The 21,612-nt window shown below is 41.9% G+C and overlaps 1 protein-coding gene across 5 annotated transcripts in view; it reads left to right on the top strand.

Annotated features, from left to right (window-relative positions):
* LOC124238139 (E3 ubiquitin-protein ligase HECW2-like) overlaps window positions 1–21,612 on the top strand; it is a 375,422-nt gene that overhangs the window by 159,641 nt on the left and 194,169 nt on the right. The window contains exon 1 of one of the 5 annotated variants that reach the window (XM_046658747.1): window positions 20,161–20,179. The exons of the other annotated variants lie outside the window; for them this stretch is intronic. The gene's annotated coding sequence lies outside the window, so the exon portion shown is untranslated. Of the gene's footprint in view, window positions 1–20,160; window positions 20,180–21,612 lie in introns of those variants that run through there. 5 annotated transcript variants of the gene reach the window in all.

Genomic DNA, 21,612 nt, shown 5'->3' with positions numbered 1-21,612 from the left:
TTGAATTAATTACAGTTGCTTTAAATTCTCTGCTACATCCAATATCTGGGCCACCTAAGGAGCAGTTTTTATTGTCTGTTTTCCTCTTGGCCATAGATCCCATTTTCCTGTTTCTTTGCATATCTAGCAATTTTTTTCTTTTACATTGGACACTGAAGATTCTATGTTGTAGAAATTCTGAGTTCTGTGGAATAATTTTATTTGAATGTTAATTTTTATTCTAGGAGGCAGATTTATTTCCTTGTACTTGCTAGGTGTGATTTTTACACTTTGTTAGGATGGATCCATGGAAAGCCCAGTGTAGTTCCCCAGCACTTCTGACTTGATGGGATTCAGCCTCCAAGTTTGGTCTTGCCTGTGAATTTTGTTAGGGCTTGGTTTGGGGCTTTGTTAGGTGGGTCTATGGTAGACCTTACTCTAGGACTTTGCACTTATTCCTGAGTAGTGGCGTTTCTGAGGTCTTAGCTGGAGGCCCAGAATGTTAACCAGATCTCGCCGCTCTGGCTGGGCTGTAACTCTGGGGTTCTCCAGCATGGTTGACCTCTAGCAACATCACTGTACTCTCAGCCCTGTAGCAGCTGCTCTCTGGAAAGCCTTGGTAGTCTCACCCTGCACATGTGTAGCCCAGACTTTAGCCAAGGCCTGTAGGGGATCCCTGTGTCCACTTTTGGCCTTCACTCTTGCATAGTTCTTTCTTTCCAGTGCCCTGCCTTGAGATTCCAGTCACTTTGGTTGACTCACACGCTGATCTCTGCCTCCCCAGCTCATTAGAACTGCCCTGGACCCCGGCCTCCCTGCACTGTGCTCAGAAAATCATCCCCTGGCTGAGATCTGGGTGGTCATAGAGCCACCTCATAAGTTTCTCTTCTCTCTGGGATTTTAGTCTTATACCACCTCTTGTGCAATGTCTGAAAACCACTGCCTCCTACTTTTACAGTTGTTTACATTAGGAAGAATAGTCTGGAACTAATTACTTCAGTATGACCTGAAGCAGAAGTTCCTCCCATGCTTTTGATTTAGGGTAGGCAGTAAGAGGTTCCACTTAATTCTCCCATGTAGCATTTGCAGAGAATTCTGAATAAAACTGATGGTTTGAGGCCCATGTGTTCGTCAGTTTTTCTTAGTGTATTTTCTGATTGTTTCTGATCCCTAGCAGGGAAGAGGCGTGAGGAACTGGCACCCATAGACCTCTCAAGGGATTGAGATGAACACAGACTAACATTCACGAATGAAAATAGCGCACAGGTAGAATGAGGTACTTGGTGTTCTCAGACATGTTGTTGGTTTTGGCAGGTTTTCCACAATGAATAATTTTAAAAGGCATCTAGAATATTAAATATGGTTCACTTATATAGTTGCAGGGTCGTGGCTGTTTAAAAGGCTTATCTGGGACCTCAAAATGAGTGAGCAGAGGCCCTGGCTTTAAGCAGAGACAGCCATTTATCTCCTGAGGTTAAGTCAGGCTGTTCTGACCACTAGACTGGAGGCAGCCTCGCTTCTGTGGGGACTTTGCCCTTCCACATGGAGAGAGATGGGTGACAGCACTGTAGTCTTTGACTGACAGCCATTTCTTGATCCCTTCTTCCTGATGGGGTTGAGGGTGGGCAGCAAGCCCTTGATCCCCAGCCTCAGGAAAGGTCTAGACCTACATGGGAATTCAAATAGTGAGTAGTCTAGGAGAGGGCATGAGACCCAGTTCTGGCCAGTGAGATGGAAGGGGAGACTTAGGGGGACTTCCTTTTCCAATGAAAAGCCAGAGCTTCATGGAGAGAGAGTCTTTAAACCTCCCCTTCTCTTGTACTTGGGATTCTGGTGAAAGGATGTGTAATCTTGAGTTGTTGCATCCGTTTAGCAACCATAGGCATCAATCAAGAAGATAAAAAGCTAAGGACAACAGAGCAGAAAGATAGTCCAGACTTCTTGGTATATAAAAAAAGTCTCCCCCTCTTTGTTTAAGTCATCATTTCTTTCTTGTATGAGCATTTATTCCTAACAGAGCCTCTGGGGTGGCCATAAAGATGGGAAAAGGAAAGGAGAGACACAAGTGCTTTTAAAGGCAGGTGAAGACTGAGTGGGCCACTTCAGGAGTTGCCGCTCCAGGGAGAGTGCTTGGGCTGCTTTAGTATAGGTAAAAGCCACTAGGTTATTTTTATAAGAAGTAACAAAAATTTGATATAAAAATTTTGAAGAGAGTAACCCCAAGCCCTGGAAATTTTTGAAAGTTTAACAAGACCAGGAAAGTGATGGGAAGAATCTTTCAAATGAGTAATTAGTAACTTGAAAATATGCAAAAGAGTTTTCGTGTACATCATTAAGTGAAGGTTGGTGAGGTGATATGTTTGGAGAAGACCTGAGAGAAAAGAGGAAATGCAAGGCTAGGATGGGGAAAAGAATCTCAGGGTCCAGGTTGTGTTGTACTTTAAGGCTCTAATGGCTAAACAGGAATATGCATAATAAATTATCTCAGGCTCTGGGAAGTAGATGCGCTGAGAATCCAGGTTTCATGACAGTATGTCAGGAAAGTCTTCAGGTTTCTATACCTCTTGGTAGGAAGCAGCCGCTCCCCACCAGTTGTGTCCCAGGAGCCGGACTGTTTCCTAGCAACGTCTGGTTTTATTTGTGGAACAGAGAGATGGTCTCTATAGAAATAAGTCCCGAAGGGGAGGGATTTGGGCGGAACACCGGGCTGGCGAGGTGTGGCCTGTTGGCACACTCTGCATCTTGATTGTGTTTCTCTTGGCTTACATTTTCTTCCTCTCTAGAAGTGTGGTTAGTTTTGTTTGGCTAATTGTTAATAATGTTTTGCACTGTACAACTCACTCCAGATGACTTATAGCACTGTGAATCTGGAGGGAAAATATATTCTCCTGAATCAGGAAAATAAATCTTTCTTTAGGCAGTTTAGGCTGTAGGGGAGAAAGACTTTTCCTCTACCTAAATGTGGGTTCGTCTGGCCGGAGAACGAGTTAAATTCACATGAGACAGAATAGCAAGAGAAAATTGAACAAAGCTTTATGAGGACCATGGCCTGGGGCCTTTCTTCCCAAAGGAAGAAAGGGCACCGAAGAAGTGGGGTGCACATAGTGGTTATATACCCCCAAACAGGATATTTCACATATGATTGAAATGTCCCTCCCACAATAGTCACAAGATTGCCCTGTCAGCACAGAGCTTGATGGACACAGCAGGTAGTGGGTCTGCTATCTCAGAGGGCTTGTAGCAGGAGGCAAGTCTATTGTCTCGAGCTGGACGGTCATAGGTGAGCGCAGCAATCAGTTCCTAGCCTAAGGAAAGATGCTTAATCCTTAAGGAAATGCCAACGTTGGGAGGGGGAGGGAGTCAGTTACAGGAGGTTACCAGACAAGCACAATAAACAAATGCAGATTTAAGTCCTTGCCTTCCCCATTGATTAAGAGTTTCTAGAGACAAGGTCATCTCCCCTTCTTCCAGGTACAGAGGGAGATATCTTTACAGATATCTTTACAGATGGAGAGTTCTTTTACAATGTAAATGTCTCTTGCAAAGAGTAAGTAAATTCTACTTTTCAGTTGCTTTCCTGTCTGCAAAGTAACTAGCCTCAAATAATCATCATGCCAAAGAGACATATCTTGGGGTGGCCAAATCCAGGTCCCCACAAGGCAGTATGTAGATCCTACTGGGAATACAAAGAAAAAAAGTTGAAAATATCAAGGCACCACTTAGAGACACTTTGGATACGAACTTGGTTCTCAAAACAGATGCTAATTACATCTTCTCCCTTCAGGAAGTTTCACATACATCCTGAGATTTCCGGAGAGGATCGCAGTGTGGCCCTGAATCTCCAAATTACAACAGTTAATACCTTGCGGATGGTTTTCAAAAATCACTAAGTTTATAATTTATGGTTGGTCTCCAAAATTGGAATCGACCCCTCACAAGTTTAACCGTGCTGCTCGCTGCCTCCTCCTAAGCTCTCTAAATGAAAAGAGCCAAATGCTCATCTCGTGTAGAAACACGTAGGGGGCCCAGCTCACACAGCTTTTCACGAACAGCCAAGTGGATGCCTTGGAAAGAGGAGGCAGAGCATATTAAATTCGTTTCAGGTTCACTAATTCTCCTTAGCCTTTCGGTTTGTGCGTATTTTTCTGGCTATTCAAAAGAAAAACACTTCAAAAGGCTGAATTTCCTTTTTCTCATTTGCAGGCCACTTTAGGTACCTGAACAGAGCTAGGAAAATGCATGTTATGAACATTTTTAAGGGTCTGCTGTGCTGTCCAGGAGTGCTACTCAAAGCGCTGATCTGCCAACCATTTGTTACTGATCTGTGACTAGATAAGAAACTTTCTCCAGGGTGTAAATCAGTGTAACTGTTTCCTTCACTGAGAAAATCTTGCTATTAAAAAAAAAATTCTCTTAAGCTAAATAATGGGCTTATTGAGGTAGATGTTTCATAGTCTGGCTCAAGCTTCTTACCTTGCCATGGACCAGTGACTAGCAGTTGACCAGAATCTGTCTGGACCACACTGAGTATACCTCTCATGTCCATCTGTTGATGAGCTCTTCAAAGACGAAGGGCAGAACAACTGTATATTGACTCTGTCTTAAAAAAATATCATGGCTTATGTATTATGATGTTTCTCAGATTTCTTTGCAATTGGATGGTAAAATAAAATAAGATTGCAACAGTCAGCCAAAGCATTAGGATCATGAATTTTAGAGCTCTGATCCCAATGTTTAAGCTGATGTTTTATGGATAAAAAAGACTGAGGTCCAGAATGGTGATGCCATGCAGCTAGTTGAAGGCCGTCAAGGCTGGAGCTCACATGTTCTGTGTCTCAGTCTTCATTTCTTCCCCTCTGTGTTGAAAAATATAGTCTAGTGTTTTCTAGCCTTTAGTTATTCACTCAGCACCTTCTAGATTTTTACAGTATTGGATTATCACCTGTACTCTTAATATTTTTCTGTAAACCATCTGATTAAAACAAAACAAGCTGGTTATCTATCCTGACCTTGTTCTAAGCAATGAGGTCTGGGAGAGTTTTGCTGTGTTAGTTGTATTTCTTTCTAACATGGATTAACTCTTCAAAAATAGCTTTTGTCGATGAACCACCCAGGATCATTCCATGCAGCGCGCTTTGAGAAATTCTGAGGTTATCAGTGGTTAAGAGCACAGGCTCTGTCGTCAAATAGACAAGTCAATTCAAATCCTAGCTTGGATGAATTATATAATCTTTTAAAACCTCATTTTCCTCATCTGTAAAAAAAAAAAAGACTAAGAAAAGTACGAATATCATGAGAATTAAATGCGATAATGTGTGTAAAGCTCTCAGCAAGATGCCTGGGCTCGTTGTAAGGTCCTGCTGATTATAAACTCTCATCATTATTTTGGCTACTGTTAATGATAGTGAAGTCATTTTCCTGGTAGTATAAAGCTTCAGCACAAACTTACCACTAAATCAGTCCACGAGAAGGGATTTCCAGATTGAAGTGACATACTAGGACAATTCTGCTTATAGAAAACAAAAGCCATTCCTTTGAAACTGAACTCTAGGAATTATACAAAGCACTAAAAATATGAATGCTAAATAAGGCAGTATTTTAATTTGAGTATTATGTAGGTTCTAAACCAACATGCTTTCCAAAGTGATGGAAAAGTTGCCGTTTAATCTGAAATTCAATCAAATGGAACAAAGAATTTATGTATAAGGTATTCAGTTTCCAGAATAGCTATCAAATAGTTGAGTGCCTATTCTTAAGCTCTTTTTGTATTTTTACATGATTACTGCCAAAGAGATATTATTTAAGGTCATGTCTTTACATTTTAAAAAATGCTCTTAGAAAATAAGAGGTTTGAACGTGACGTTATTTCTTGGAGCAACTTAACTCTAAATTACTTTTTGTTACTTAGTAGTATCAGTCAGAACAGGTCAGATGCTGCAGTAATTAACTAACCCTGAATCCTCAGTGGCTTACCAGAACAAAAGATGATTTGTTGCTAATGCTGCCTGTCTAGCATGGGTTGGCAGGGGGCTTGAATTGTACTGTAACTTAGGGATGCAGTCTCACAACCCTCTTGGTTTTTACCATATTGGAATATTAAAGGCTGACCCACCTTGTCATTATAGCATCTGTAACACAGGGCCTCTCAGGCAGGTGTGAAGGGAAGAGAACTGGAGATTCTTTCGCCAGCTCTTAAATGCTTTGGCCCCAAGGCGACACATTTCACTTCTACTCAGAGTTGATCATTCAGCATTAGTCCCATGATCTGCCTCACTAGCAAGGGGACTAGGCAATGGGGGGAAGCTCCTGGGTAATTAGTGAGCAGTCAAGGTCTCTGCCATTAGTAGATATGTCTTGCTCATGTGGGGACCTGGAATTGGCCACCCCAAGATATGTCTCTTTGGCATCAGGATTATTTGAGGCTGATTGCTTTTGATAAACTGGGACAGGGAAGGAGGCTCTGAGGAATGGAACTTGCCCTTTGTTAGGACACATTTACATTTGTAAGGTAAATCTCTATCTGTAAAAGGTGCCTCCCTCTCTGTAGCAGGAAGAAGAAAGGAGATGACCTTCTCTCTAAAAACTCTTAATCAATACCAAAGGCAAGGACTTAAATCTGCATTTTATTGTGCTTGTCTGGTAACCTCCTGAAACTGACTTCCCTCCCCTTCCCGACATTGGCGTCTCCTTAAAGATTAAGCATCTTTCTTTGGGCTGGGAACCGATTGCGGCGCTCATCTGTGACTCCCCCCACCAGCCTGAGGCAACACACCTGCCACCCCGCAGCGTTCACTGGGACAGCAGACCTATCTGTCGTTTCCATCAAGCGCTGTGCCGACAGGGCAATCTTGTGACTATTGTGGGAGGGACATTTCAGTCACATGTGAAACACCCTGTTTGGGGGTATATAACCACTATGTGTACCCCACTTCTTCGGTGCCCTTTCTTCCTTTGGGAAGAAAGGCCCCAGGCCATGGTTCCTCATAAAGCCTTGTTTAATTTTCTCTTGCTATTCTGTCTCATGTGAATTTAATTCGTTCTCCGGCCAGACGAACCCACGTTTGGGGAGAGGAAATGTCCTCCTCCCCTACACTCACAGCATCTCTGGTCCTCTGATCTGTTGCAAAGCCTAAGGCAATCCTTGCGTTGTCATTGCAAGAATAGATGCTGGGGGTTAAAAAGTGTCATGCTTTGGAAGACACTTTGCAAGGTGTTCAGGAGCCTGAATGAGAGCACACCTCTGGGGGTGGGGGACCGAGAACAGTACCTGACATCATGGATGCACAGTGGCAGTGAGTGGAATCTGCATTCACAGCATTGCATTGGTGTCTCAGACCATCATGGAGCTTTCTTTTTAAACATGCATGTCAAAGATTTGGTTCACAGAGAAGAATGGTTGTGGAAGACTTCCTTGGGCATTAGGTAGATTTTAAAAAATGGTATAGCTCAGTGTACTGAAGAGGCTAGAGTATATTTTATCCCCTAACGTACTGGTTGAAAGCCATACTTGAAATAGACATTCATCTCTCCGTATATTGAGATGGTTTTTATTTTCTGTCCAGTTATTCTATAAACATTACCTGAGTTTTTTTCCCTCGTGGCGATTTGTGTCACTTTTCCGTAAAGGAGGCTTATTTAGGTGCCATAATTACTCACGGTTACATAATTGTAAATATTTTGTGAAGATAGCATTGGTATGAGGTTTAGAAACTCTTCATTCTGGTAAAATCCATTACTAACCCACGGAATAATTGCTTACCACATCTTTTAATTTTGCACTGTTTGTTATAATTGGCTTTTCTTACTTTTCTAGGGACTAAATAGTGGACACACCAATAAAGAACACATTTTTAATGCCATCTTTTTATCCTGATATCACTCTTAAAGTCTGTTGTCTGTTCTTAGCTGCTGTATCAACTGCCTTTTAGTTGTTGCTGATGTACCTTTTCCCACCAATTCACTTTCCGCCATTCTTTGGCTGCTTCAGATACAGCTGCTGTAAATCATCTATAGCTTTATGGTTTTAATCCAATCTGGGTGACTAGCTTTTAAAATTTGTGCATTTAGTGTTTTTACATTTGCTCTTATTTTTTTTTATACATTTGGATTGATTTCCACATCTTATTTTGTTTTCTGTATTCCGTGCTTTTTCTTATTTTCCCCCTACTTTTATGTCTTCCATGGAAATGATGAGTTTTCTTACTCCGTACCTTCTATATTCTTCCTCAGTGTGTTTGCTTGGAAGTTCAACATTCTGGTTCTAGTCCGTTAGTGGTTGCCTTTAAAATTTTGTCATGTATAATTGAGTTAATAAACGATATAAGGAATCAGTATCTTCAAACACCTGCGAACTGTCCAAGGATCTTAGGACATATTCATTAGAATCACTTTCCTCCCCATCTTCTCTTTTATTGTTGATATTTAATTCCCTCCTGTTTCAAACCCCTTCTTCCATGTTAGTCATTATCATTATTGTTTTGTTTTTTTCATAGACAAGAATCGTTCTGGTTATATATTCTGCCTGACAAACCCCTACAAAACGTCGTGGCTTAAAACAACAATTTACTGAATGAGTAGACAATTTAATGATGAAAAAAAGACATCTGAATCAGCGGCACTAAGTACATGGGATTTGGTTTTCCTATAACACTCACATACACACATACAGACACACACCAAAAGTTGCGTTCTAAAATAAATGGAAGCAAGTAGGAGAAGTTTAAAATTTAACTTCAAATCCATGTGGATTTACCAAACCAAAGAATACTTTTTTCCCTCTGGTTAACGTAGGTAATGATAAAAGGGGTCAGATATGTCTGAAATCTTCTCTTCATTTTCCCCAGGGCGTTTGTCCCTCTCTGGGCTCTCACGTGTTCTCTCTTTCATTTTGCATCATTTATTTTTATCCTTAGTTTAAGCCAGGCTTAAATCTGAATTACAGTAGAGCTGTGATAACTATCAAAGTCATTATGTGAATTTCTGTCAGTTGTCTTCCACAGTCTGGCTGGCATTATTGTGGAGTTTTCGAATAAATACAGACTCGCTTCACAATGGTGTGTACTTCATATGGACTTCAGAGGATCTATAAGGAGCAATTCAGATTTTCAGTGTGTTTTAAGTTGTGGAGACAGTGTTATAACTCAGATTTAATGGTGACATTAAGGAATTCTTCCTCTAAGTCCTTGTAGTTTTGCCTTTTGTGTGTATTTTATTTAAATTATGAGTTGCAAAACTCCCTATGTATGCATGCTCAGGAAGAAAGCCTGATTTTTCTTTTCCTACATCAAAATTTATAAAACAACAATAAATACTATAGATGGTCACATTTTCTCGAGGTACTGTATAAAATCGTTTCGAGAACCACACTAATGTCTTAATTACAAACAAAGGTTGAAGTGGGTAGAGTCCAGTGGATCCATTAACCTTGGCACTGGGGAGTAGGTGGCCAAGAGGATGGTTTTGGTGTCGGGATATGGGACAGACCTGGGTTCAGATTCTGGCTCTGCCACTTAGTTGGTGCTTAGGAATTATTTAACCATTCTGAGCCTCAGTTTCTTCATGTACAAAGAGGGAACAATACCAAGTTTACAAAATTGAAAGGAAGATGAAACGAGATGACATTTGTAATGTGTGTACAAAGGTAGTTGCTTCATGAGAGGTAGCAGCCACACCCCCCACAAACATTTGTTGAGAGCCTACTATTTGTCTGCTGCTAGGCAGAAGGACACCAACACGAATCAGATCACATTTTTGTGGGGTGAGAAAGAGGTCAGAATGGTGCAGTGTGTTCAGAACAATATTACAGAGGCCATGAGAGCACGGAGCAGGAACAGTTTAATGCCTGAGGTGGGTTCAGGGATGGGAAGTGTACAGAAGGGGCTTCACCAAGAAGGTCATATTTAGACTCATCACGAAATAGGATTTTCTTTCTTTCTTTTTTTTTTTTTTGGTGTTCACATGAGAAAGTCATTCTGGGAATTGGAAATATCCTATGCACGTGCCAGGGCTTCCTTATGCTCTACTTGAAGATTGCACCTCCTGTCCTCATCGCCCTTTCTGCTTGGCTGACTTCTGTGCATCCTTTTAGACAGGAGTCAGAAGTCACCCACTCTGAAACAGTGATGTGAAAAAATTGCTAAGGGACTCTTTCAGAGCTGGTGACTCTGTGTTGTAATTTGTCTTTTTCCATATTTGTCTTTTCATGCCCTCTTAGCTCCTTAACTGTGTCCTGTTCATGCTGTGTCCTGAGCACCATACCTGGCTCTCAGTGCTGCATTATCCATACAGATTAATTCATTTCATTAAAGAGTAGGTTTTAGCCAAGAACAATTATGACATTAAATACTTTTTTATTGAAGATTATTCCATATTATGTAGTTTTCTCCCAATGATTTTTATTCAACAGATTATTTTTGGTATTCATTCATTCATTCATTCATTTGTGCAGCAATATTAGGAGTTTACTATGTACCAGGTATCAGAAAGAATTTTTTAAATATCTATATTTAAGACTGTAGTTAAAGGGCTGTCATTCTAGATTTTTCAATTATTATATAAAATATTGGCCTTTTGCCTCCTATTTCCTTACCCATGGATTCTGTCTTGATTAGGAAAGCATTGTATGTTTAAATAGAAATAAATGTATTCCCTGAATTCAGCTTATTTATTGCTTTAACTCCTATTTTTTTTGTCCTGTCTTGTTCTCTTATTTCCAAAAATATGCATCTGCTGCTCTAAGCAATTATGAATGTTTTTCTGAAAATTGTGTGTAGTTTGGCGTGAAGAATATCTATAGTGTTTCTGATGTTCTGAAATATGTATTTATATATTCACAGTATAACTGTTACCTCTATTGCAAACAAGTGCTGTTATAAATTACTGATGGGTCAAGAAATGGTCGTCCTGTTACTCTACAAAAATAAGTACTACATTTTGAGGGGGATTATAGTTATAGCACTAGGCTAAAATATTATAAGCAAATATGTTACCGAAAGACAAACTGAAAAAAAAAGCCGCCTTGAAAATTCCAACTGAGGATTTACATTAGGTTATCTAGTAGGATCTAAATATTGATTCTATTTCTTTTTAAAGCATCCAAACAGACAGGTTTCTTTAAGTGTAAGTCTGTGGCCTATTTTTGATAGGGTAAAACATTCTGTGTGAAAAGGAAAGCATTAAGAATTCAGTGAACCTCCGGAGGAGGTTAAATTCTTAATTTTGGGCTGTGTGACAGCCGTTTCTTCTCCTGTTCGCTTTAACTACCAAAACCTGTCACTCCTGAGCCATTTCAAGGAGACAAACAAGGTGAACTGTGCTCTGCCCATGACCCACTGTAACTTCTGATTTGAGCAGGGTTCCAGGGCACATGTCAGGTAACTTCGAATTTTCTGGTCCATCTTGTGATTCGCTGGCCTGAATGGAGTGCTGCTGAAACTAATAAAATTTCTTTTAAAATATCATTATTATTGCACGTAAAAGTCTAACTACAGCAATACAGCTGAGATAAGCAGCAACGTTATCATCTTTGTGTTGTGCTGCTATCCATGGGAGCTCCAGAATTCCTCATTTTCCATAAGTTTCACTCAAATGTAAGGAAACTGTGTTACTTATTTAAGGAAATTGAATGCTGGTCGTGAAGTACTGCATTTTTCATCATTTGGAATCATTAAAATATATTATTCGTCTGTCGAAATTTATTTTCAAGCTTAGAGTCATAGAGGTTTTAGATTTAGAAAGGAAATTAGTGACCACTTAGTTCATTGGCCTCATTTTACAAATAAGAAACAGAGGGCCCAGATGAATTAAGTAGTGTGTCCATGGTTGATAAGCAAGATCATGGAAAAGCATGCAGTGTTTAATAGGAATTGCCTCCACGGTGGAGTTACTCGTGAAGGGAAGTTAGGTGCTAACGTCAGTTACTGCAGGTGATTTTTGAGTGTAGTTGAAATTACCCTTGAAAAGGCAATGTGGCTTAACAACGAGTTCAACACAGCCAGGTTTTCTTCCAGTGTTGGAATAGACTGCTGTTAGACAGAGTGCCAGGGAAGAAGTTGGCTTGTGTTTAGGGGCAGTTTTTATACCAAAAAACCCTATCATTTAAAACTAAAATTCCGCCCAGCCTGGTGGGCTGCTTGGAAGAACTGTGTATTTCACGCTCCCTCGAGGGCCGTACACTCAGGGGCTGGCCTGGGTCCCGTGCTATTTAGATTGTTCTCTTTCGCAGCCTCTCTCCTTGTCCCCAGTGGGCCGTGTGCTTACACCAGAGTATGAAAAAGGGGCATTTGCGGTGGCTCCTCTGAATATCAGTTCACCTTTGAGGATTTGATAGAATCTGATGAGTCGCTTCCTTTAATGAAGGCTCTGAGAGATTTATTCAATAAATTGGTTTTTTTACTAGTTTTTAAAGCACTGTCTGAAATATCTCCCCAATACTTACTGTCAGTTTGTCTGAGCAGTACTTCAGTGAAAGAGTTTTTCTTTTACAGCTGTCACAGTTTTCAGATGACTTCTCTTTTCAGATACATAAGCATATTTTTTGTTCTGTTGTTTCTTATGCTTCTTTTTTCAGTTCTGCTCCGTTCCTTGGGATTTGGAGTCCACAGGGCTGAGTGTGAACCGCAAACTCTGGGCCTAGGAAAGGCTCAGATGATTGTTTAGGGTACAAAAATTCCTTTGCCGTTAAATTTCAAACCGACTCATCTTTCCCTAAACTGTCACTGATGTAATTTATTGTTTCCTAAGGGCAGATGTGACCAACACCAAAAGGGTCCATGAGCTGAAGTATTTCAAATATTAAAATATTTCAAAATTTCTTCAATATCTCTTGAGAAAAGAACATGAAGAAATAAATGATGTATATGGAGGATTCTTATTTATGAGAGGTTACGTTTCCCGTTTACCAAAACCATGACTTGCAAGTCAACAATAACTCTTAAAAGTGACACCAGACCTTTGTCAGTCTCTGCCGCCCCGCCCCAGATGCTGTCCGCTGCCCTTTATTGTTGACGCTTTTCTTTTCCTTGGCTGTGACACTGTCCTGGCTCCCCAGTTTTCTGGTCATTCATTTTTTCCTCTTTACTGAAACTCCTTTCTCTCCTTTTTCTCTAAGTAGTCGTCAGGCTTTATTGTGATCCTTTTCTTTTTAATAACCGTCGCCTTGGATGCTTTCATTCACTCCCAGCTTTAGGCTGTCGAAGCTTTCTAACCAAGGGGGGCTGGAGCCATCTCTTCCTGGCTCATGCACATTTCTTCCCAATTCTGCATTCAGTGCCCTCACCTTGGTGCGTGAAGTCAGCTGTGATGAGAGCATGTACACCACAGAAAGGGGCGAACACTGCACCACAGGGCCCCCAGAACCCCAGCCAGCCCAGCGCTCGTTTGCCAGCGTACCAGTATTGAATCCTAACCTCTGTCTGAAGCTCCCAAGATCATCTTCTTCTGCATATCCTACTCCTTCCTCGAACTCAGCTCGTTCAGAACAAATTGATTGGCATGCCAAACCAGTTCTTCTTGGTTTCCCTATTTTTGTTAGTAGAAACCCCAGTTTAGTCTGTCAGCTTTGAAAACCTTGCCCAACTTGACTCCTATACCGCTGTCAACCTGCACATCTAGTCTGCTGCTGCGTGATGGAAGTTTTAAGTCAGCCAGGTTTCTAACTGGCACTGTCGCATCGTTCAAGTCTTACTTTCTTTAGGTCTTTATCATTACCTTCCTCAGTAATCTCCTCAGTCTAACATACTTTTGTCCAAGCCATGTTCCACATTATTGCCAAACATTTAATAAATAACAGTTTATTTTTGCTAGGCATTAAGCTAAGTGCTTTACATATCATACCTCATTTAATCCTTAAACAACCTCGTGGAGTAGTGTATCAGTTAGGATTTGTCAGTGACTAACAAAAACAACAAACTAATCTAGCCCTTCCCTGGACCCAATGTCTGTGGCCAGGAGGATGGCGGAAACAGATTATCCTTCGAAACCACAAGGCCACCTGGAGGTAGGATGGGACTAGTGTCATACAAGCTCCACTGCGGAGGCTGGGGAGAGGGATGGATGCCAGGTAGTGCCATAAGTGGCTAATTTAGGCAGCTGTTAGTATTCTCATTTTACAGCCAAAGTAATAGACCAAGAAGTTAATTAACTTCTCCGGGGTGTTTTCAGTTAGGATAAGGAGGAGCTGAAATTTTCCTGACTGTGCAGCTTAGGCCATCCATTATCCTTTGTCATAAGCCCCCAACTCATGTAGTAGAGGCTGTGAAGTTGGGTAGACCTGTGCGACACTGGGCAGGTTACTTACCCTCTCTGATAATATCAGTCTCATAGGAAATAATAAAATCCTCAGCAGGATTTTTCTGCATACATATAAAGTGCTTGGCACAGGACTTGGTTTAATAAAAGTCTAAGAAATGTCAACTATGATAATGATGATGATAATTAAACTGTATATTTCAGCAAGGCAAAGAACATATTTTTCTCTTTCTGTTTGCTCTACTGGCAAGTATAGCCTATTGCTTTTGGATAAAGTATTTGTTGAGTCAAAAAAAAAAAAACCTAAACACTATGTGTAGGAAAATGGGATGATGGAAATTGTACTTCAAGGATTACTAGCATCATTAACGTACAAGGATGTTAAAATGGAACTCATCCGGGATCAGTTTCAGCTGAGGCCCCCAGTGAAAGGTGACAACCACCTCCACACTCCAAAGTGAGGTACTTGCCCATCCAGGCAAGACGTGGGGAGGAGGTGGCCCAGAATCATTCTCATGACCCTTACCTGGCCATGCAGGTGAGAGAGGAGTTGTTGGCTTGATGGAGGATTTCTTTGGGGCTATCGTCAATGTGCTGGGGAGCCCATTCTCTCTGTCAAACACGTACATGCTGGAGAGATGCGGGGAGCTTTCCTCCACCTCAAGTCAAGTGAGGGCTGTCCGAGGAACTGCTCCGAGTGCTTCGTGAGTGTCCTCTGCAGTGTGAGGGACACCGTGGACTGGTGTCTGACCCCACCTGAGGACTCTAAGGGCGAGAAGCTGTGGCTGAACTCCGAGTGAGGAGGGCTCGCTGGAGTGGCCTTCACTGCCTGAATTGTTGGGACGCGAAGGCATGTTTCTTGTGGGCCAGAGGTAGGATCCACCCACAATAGAGCTGGTGTGGGGTCATTGTCACACCTGCTCCAAAGGACTACCTGGAGGAGCTGATGTTGCCCAAGGGCCACCTGCAGGGACAGGATGGAAGACCTCTGCTGAAAGAGGCCAAGTGTGCTCCTGGAGGCCCAGCATCTGAGGGGCGGAGGGTTGTAAGTGACTACATTGAGGAAAGTGCAGGTGAGAATCCCTGGAAACGGAGCATCTCTCCAGAACCGGGGAAGTGTCCCCTTGAGAGAAAAAGACACTCCAGGCTCATAGAGTGTGGCATCAGATTGTGGCAGTGCCAGCTCAGCCAGACCATCTCTGCCTCCTGACCTCTCCTTCCACTGCTGTCACGCTGCTAGAGTCAGACGCAGGTGGGCGATGGAGAATGCAGCCACGCCTGCTATCTCTCCGCGGGCTCCCTGCCTGAAGGAGGCCTGAGCTAAGACAGAGGGAAGATTTCATTGTAACTGAAGTTTGGAGTTTTGACCATGACACAGGACTGGACATTTTTTTACAGAAGCAAACATTTGTGTGTCTTGATGTAACCAGAGAACTTTTCAGTTATCTCAGCATGGCCAGAAAAGCCAAGGGGCCTGCTCTCATTTCATCCAGTGTGGAGCACAGAACTAGTCCCACAGCGCAGACTGGAGCAGGCAGCTGAATCAACGAACAATGCTGCTTTAAGTTGCACCCAACGCGCCCTGCCTGCTCGGTGTAGTAGTTCACCGAATACCCAGTTATAAAATTCATACTGGAAACGATAGGGTTAAGCATTGTCTTTGGAGTGTGATGTGGAGAAGACATCCTGAGATTTGTTTGGTTTGATTTTCAAGTTGCAAATTGAGATGTTACAGGAATGGGGGCCAGGCCCGGCTTTAGTCTTAGATTTAGGGTGAACTTGAGCTCACCGCCCCTGGGCCGAGTGGGATAGAAAATGGAACTGCTGGGGAAAATGTTGCCTTTCTCTGTCTCTTGCTTCTAAGTCAAGCCAACTGACAGCTGTGCTCAAGTCCCCTGGAGAGAACCACTTTTGAAGAAATATGCATGTGCCATCAGGCTCTGAACTATTTATGGAAAAGTAAAGCACTTCGCTCAAAAGCTGCAAAGAAGAAAGAGCAAATCAGAGGACCGTGTTCTCCGTGCTTTTGACGACGTTGGTGGGAAACAGCCGGGTGAGGAGGTGGACAGCGGAGTAGTAATCATCACCAACAGCGACAAACAACACACTGAGGCAGGAGCTGCCTGAGTTCTTGAGGCGTGAAGCACAGAGAGACTGAAGAGAGGCCTCCTGTCCCTAAGAACGGCCTTGACATTCCTATAGACACCCGCGCAGACCGACAGGCTAAGAGAAAGGAGGGATGCTGTGTGCCGTCTGTGTGGCTGGGGTAAACTTCGAAGAAGGAAGGGGGAGCTCCAAATTAGCGAGCGGAAAGGAAGGCAGCATTAAGGTTTTAAGACTTTGGTCTTCCCTCCAATTTACCCATGATAATGTGTCTATCGTGCCTTTATGTGCTCTTTCAGGAGCATTTCATGGAATTCTTAGAGCAGCTCTCCGCCTGATTGTGCCACCTGAGGGTGGAAACCAGCTGAGGAAACTAAACGGGTGACGTTGCTTACCCCAGGTCAGATGGGTGGTAACAGAATTTGATCAAATTTGTCTTACAATTTCCTAATTCAGAGGGCTCTTGTGGTGTACCAGCCTTTCGTGCTGTGTTAACAAAGTGGGGTGAGAGGATTTCAGATGGTTTATGGGCAATATTTTTAAAATTTAATAGTGATGTGTTTATTTTTAAGGTTATGTTATATTATTGGCAGGAAGACTGGTTTTCCATTAATGGACTAAGACAAACTTATTTAAGTAAAAAGAGTAGAAATAAAAAATCATCAAGTAAATAGTGCTGCCGAGATTTGTTGGTGATTGTGAACAGGGCCTGTGCACTTGTGATGTTTAGGAACCCCTGGTCTAAAGGCTTATTGGCCAAAAACATAGAACTTATACTTTGATTACATCCTCTGAATCTTATACTTGAATTGTCTCATGTGGCTCGGTCCTAACCTCACAAGTGCATTATAAACTCTGTGAACAGGGACTGTGTCTTATGTAATGTAGGTGTTATGGGTTGAATTGTGTCCTCCCAAAATTCATGTGTTGAGGTCCCAACCCCAGTACTTTAGAATGTGACCTGATTTGGAGATAGGGTTTTTACAGAGGTAATCAAGTTAAAATGAGGTCATTAGGGTGAGCCCTAATCCAGTATGGCTGGTGTCCTTGTGAAAAGAGGAAACTTGGAGAAAGATGTGCTGTACAGGGAGAACGCCATGTGAACGTGAAGATGGCCATCTCCAAGCCGAGGAGAGAGGCCTGGAACAGATCCTTCCCTCACAGCCCTCAGAAGGAAATAACTCTGTCCACACCTTGGTCTCATTCTTCCAGCTTCCAGAAGTGTGAGACAATAAGTTTCTGTTGTTTAAAGCACCTAGTTTGTGGTACTTTGTTTTGGTAGCCCTGGGAAACAAATATAATAGGTATTTGCTTAAATACTGGGAATGTAACTAAAAAAGCCTCAAACTGAATAACACAGTCTCCTTCCAGTGTAATTTTGATCACAGTTGTAGCAAGTTTCAAATTAAAAATGCTTCCTCAGGAGCTTTAAGGCTTTCCCGGGCTGCCTCTTCTCTCTTTTTCTGCTTCAATAATGCTCTCCCTACCCCACTCCCACCCCAGCACCACCATCTCCTGAGCTTGGCACCCTCTGCTGTGTCTCTTTCATGTACAGTGCCCTAAATGTCTTGACTTGGCCACCCTGAGTCATGTCAAGGGCTGTCTTCCTTTCCACAAGCCTTTGGTATTGAACTGGATTGCTTTTTTTAACTTCCATTGCTTTGTGGTTTTTTGATTTCTTCTGACCAGGAAAGAACCTTTAGAAGTGGTAGCACCCAGTAAAAAGAAAGGGCACTATTTGAATTCACCACAGAACCTGGCCCTTAATTAAAAGATGCTGCTGCCTCCCACTGAACTATTGCTTTGTGTGGCACTTGGAGCTCAGAGTCTGTATTTATCTCGGACTAAATGTTGAGTTATCTCAGCACACTGCATCCTTACCATTTGTGGGTGTGTGCCTTCCACTGGATCCTGTGAGCTTACAGACTGGCCGTGGCTTCATCATGTTTGGATCCCCAGTGCCTAGTACCCGATTCAAATTCAATAACAATCTGTTGAATCATGACCATTTTAAAGGAGAACAGAGATTCAGTGTCCTATAGGCTGTATTTCAATTTGACATACAGTGAAATTCTGTGATATGATGCACCTGAAATGTTCTTCTAGTCTTTAGATTCAGAATCTTGTTGATAAGGAGACTGCTTTTAGTCCTGAACTGGGTTCCCAAGATTTTGTAGATCCTGTATTCCTAGGGAGCTTTAGGAATTGTTTTCAATGGTTTAGGAAGTGATCTATTTAGACACAGGAGATGGACCTAAATAACTCCCCCTTTTTTCCATGATTTCTTAAAGATGTATTTCTATGAGTTAGATTGGACAGATATGATCATTTTCTAGAATCCATCTAATTTAAACCACTCTGTCTATTTTTAAGTTCTGCTCTCTGTGACTGAATTTTTAAAACTCTAACTGTCAGCACCTGACACATTGGTCCTCCTGGATGATGTTATACTTTTCATCACTTTTAGGATTTTGTCCAAATGTAATGTTGCCATTTACCGATGGAATACTTCCATCCAAATGTGTTATATGCACTTTTGTTTTGAAGAGCAAGACAATGGAATGATGATGATGTTTATAAATCTCTGCTTCCAGAAATGAGAACACTTGGGAAAGCAACAGCAGTTTTACATCTTTTCATGATCAAACCTTGCGCGAGGATGCTGCCATTCTATCCCATGGGATAAGTCTGTGCTGGCTTGTCGGGGGCAGCTATTTTAGAGTCTTTGCTGCTGTGGGAGAAACAAGTAACTAAATGTTGTTTCCCATATCCCAACCTGGGGTTGATGAACCAGGGAATTCACTTTAGTAGATCTTTCATGATTCTCATGCCAGGTTTTGTGGGTAATACACAGTCTCTACCTTTAAGGGAGTTACTGTGTGATGGGCTCAGGATGGTGGCTCAGGTTCGAGGCTGGGATCTGGCATTAATTAGCACCTGTGCGTCTTCTCAGTCTTATTCTGGCACCATGGCACGTTTCATTCCTGCCCTCACGCCCAGAGGGCTCCTCACTGAACCTTACCACTGCCACAGGATGTAGAAGTGGCACCTACTTGACAAATACGGCTGGGAATGCTCTGTGAGCCTTTAGCCTAATTCTACAGGAAATCCTTGGGTCAGCTGGAGGCTTTCTGAAACTTTCTTTGATATAACTCAGTAATTAAGAGATCCTGGGCACTTTAGAACTGTGGCTAGGTTTGAGTCTGGTTGGTTGGCCAAAAGCATGGGATTGAAGTAGCGCCATTCTGTGCACTACAAATGGAGGGAAGATTGGTCACTGTCTTGGTGGTGCCTAATTTTTGTTTCATGGAGCATTTCCTGTAAGAAATCCTCACTTCCTCAGGAGTCAGAGTAGGTATGACTCAGACAGAAAGCCATAAAGTTCTACGTTTTGTATCCTAAAGGAATCTTTGAACTCACTTGTTTAACTTCTCTTACATTTTAGTCAGCAAAACAGAGGTTTATAGACTTGCTCCATTTTTCACAGCCTGTTGGTGGAACTGTCTAGCTCTAGAATTCGGGTCTTCTCTTTGTCCTCTGTTGGTCTTGCGTTGTCTGTTTTGCCCAAAATCTTTCTAGCCAAGCACTGTGTTCAGTGATATGTTGATAAACTGGCTCTCTCTTAAAAAAAAAAAAAAAAAAACAAAAACCTCTCTGATTTGTAGTGTTTATAGATTTCCATGGTATAAATACTTCCACCATGGCCAATTTCAAGCTGCCAACAATCTAACAACCAGCTTTCAAAATTCTAGAAACTTAACGATTGGCTCCAGCACACGGCTGATTGTATTCTCCTGCCTCTTCTTTTTAGGCATTGTTGGTGGCATGTCAGTGACCAATGTCCTGTGAGGTAGGTAGACCCTGTGGTGATGAGAGAAAAAATAATGTGACTAAGAAAAGGGCCATTCATTGATTAGCTCAGTTAAAATAAGTCCAGCATTCCCTGGTTCTAATCTCTTCGTAAGACTCTGTAGTCTTCTTGAGTTAACATGTGATAATAAATACCGGAGGCTAAGGGTGCATGTTTCTTTTGGTTCTAAAGCATGTTAGAACAGTCACGTTGTGGGACTTAGAATTTCCTATTCCTGAAGATTCTGCATCTTGAAAGAAAGTCCAGTGGAGGAGTGCAGAACATTTCCCATCCATCTCATCGTTTATTTATATTTGACTATCACCACTGCACCCAAACCCAATTTGGCACTCCTCCATCTAGCTATTTTGAGTTTAGAGACCGGAGGGGACAAGATATTGGGGACAATGTCATCAGAATCACAACTGCTTACAGAATAACAGATTCTAGAGCTGGGTTGACCCTGTAGGTAATCATCACTCATATACTATAGTTGAGGAATCTGAGAGACCGATGGAAACCTGAACATAACCACCGGGCTGTTGGGAGTCATCATTTGGGATTGTAACATATGATTCTTGATACCCCATTCAGTGTTCTTTCCATGACATCATTATGACTATTTGTTTTTTTCACCACATTCAGAGCATGGGAAGAAATATAGCATATGTCACTAGCCTCTGACTTCAGATGATAAATCTTGGATTTTCTATATGTCCTTTGTTCATACCAACAAGTGGGAAGTGAATAGAGTACTGATTTGGAGGACTGCCTAGGAGTCGTTTAACCTCCTGCCACTTGTGGTGCATAAGTTGTCAGTGAAAGGACTCGGAAGGTACTGGATGATGTGAAACTTGAAGCTTTTCAAAAGAATCATTAAAGGGTGTTTATATATTCAGAGTGAAATCTTCAGGATTAAGATAGAGAATACCCCAACTGTCTTGCCTTGAGAGGAAGACTTGGCTTTGTATGAGGATTCACTTAGATCCTTCAAGAAATTAAACACCTACAATGTGCCAGGCATGTGCTAGGCACTGGGAATACACAGATGAATAAAATAGCAACTTTGTTTTCTAGGAACATACAGCCTGAGGGAGAAGAGACGTGTCAATAAATAACTTGAGTATATCTTTCTAAGTGCAGCACATGCACAGAGCACGTGAAGGCAGAGGGTCCAGTTCAGTACAGGTTTTCATTTGGTAGCCTAGGCTTAGGAAGAAGAGCACTGATCAGGGAGTCCAACAATTAGGTTTTGGTCCCAGCACTGCACTGCCTGACTGACCTGGTATAAATCATTTAGCATCTTTCTCTCAATGTTAGCAAAAGGAAGAGTCTTGGTGACCTCCTAAAAGGTTCTTGGGAGGATTAAACAAATGTCTATGCAAGTGTTTTGAAAGTATTGTCTGTCACATAAATGCAAGTATATTATTTTC

The sequence above is a fragment of the Equus quagga genome, chromosome 4, assembly GCF_021613505.1.
Source record: "Equus quagga isolate Etosha38 chromosome 4, UCLA_HA_Equagga_1.0, whole genome shotgun sequence".
In the NCBI taxonomy this organism is placed as follows: domain Eukaryota; kingdom Metazoa; phylum Chordata; class Mammalia; order Perissodactyla; family Equidae; genus Equus; species Equus quagga.
The sequence above is the reverse complement of the archived record's forward strand: the minus strand, read 5'-3'. Positions and strand labels throughout refer to the sequence as shown.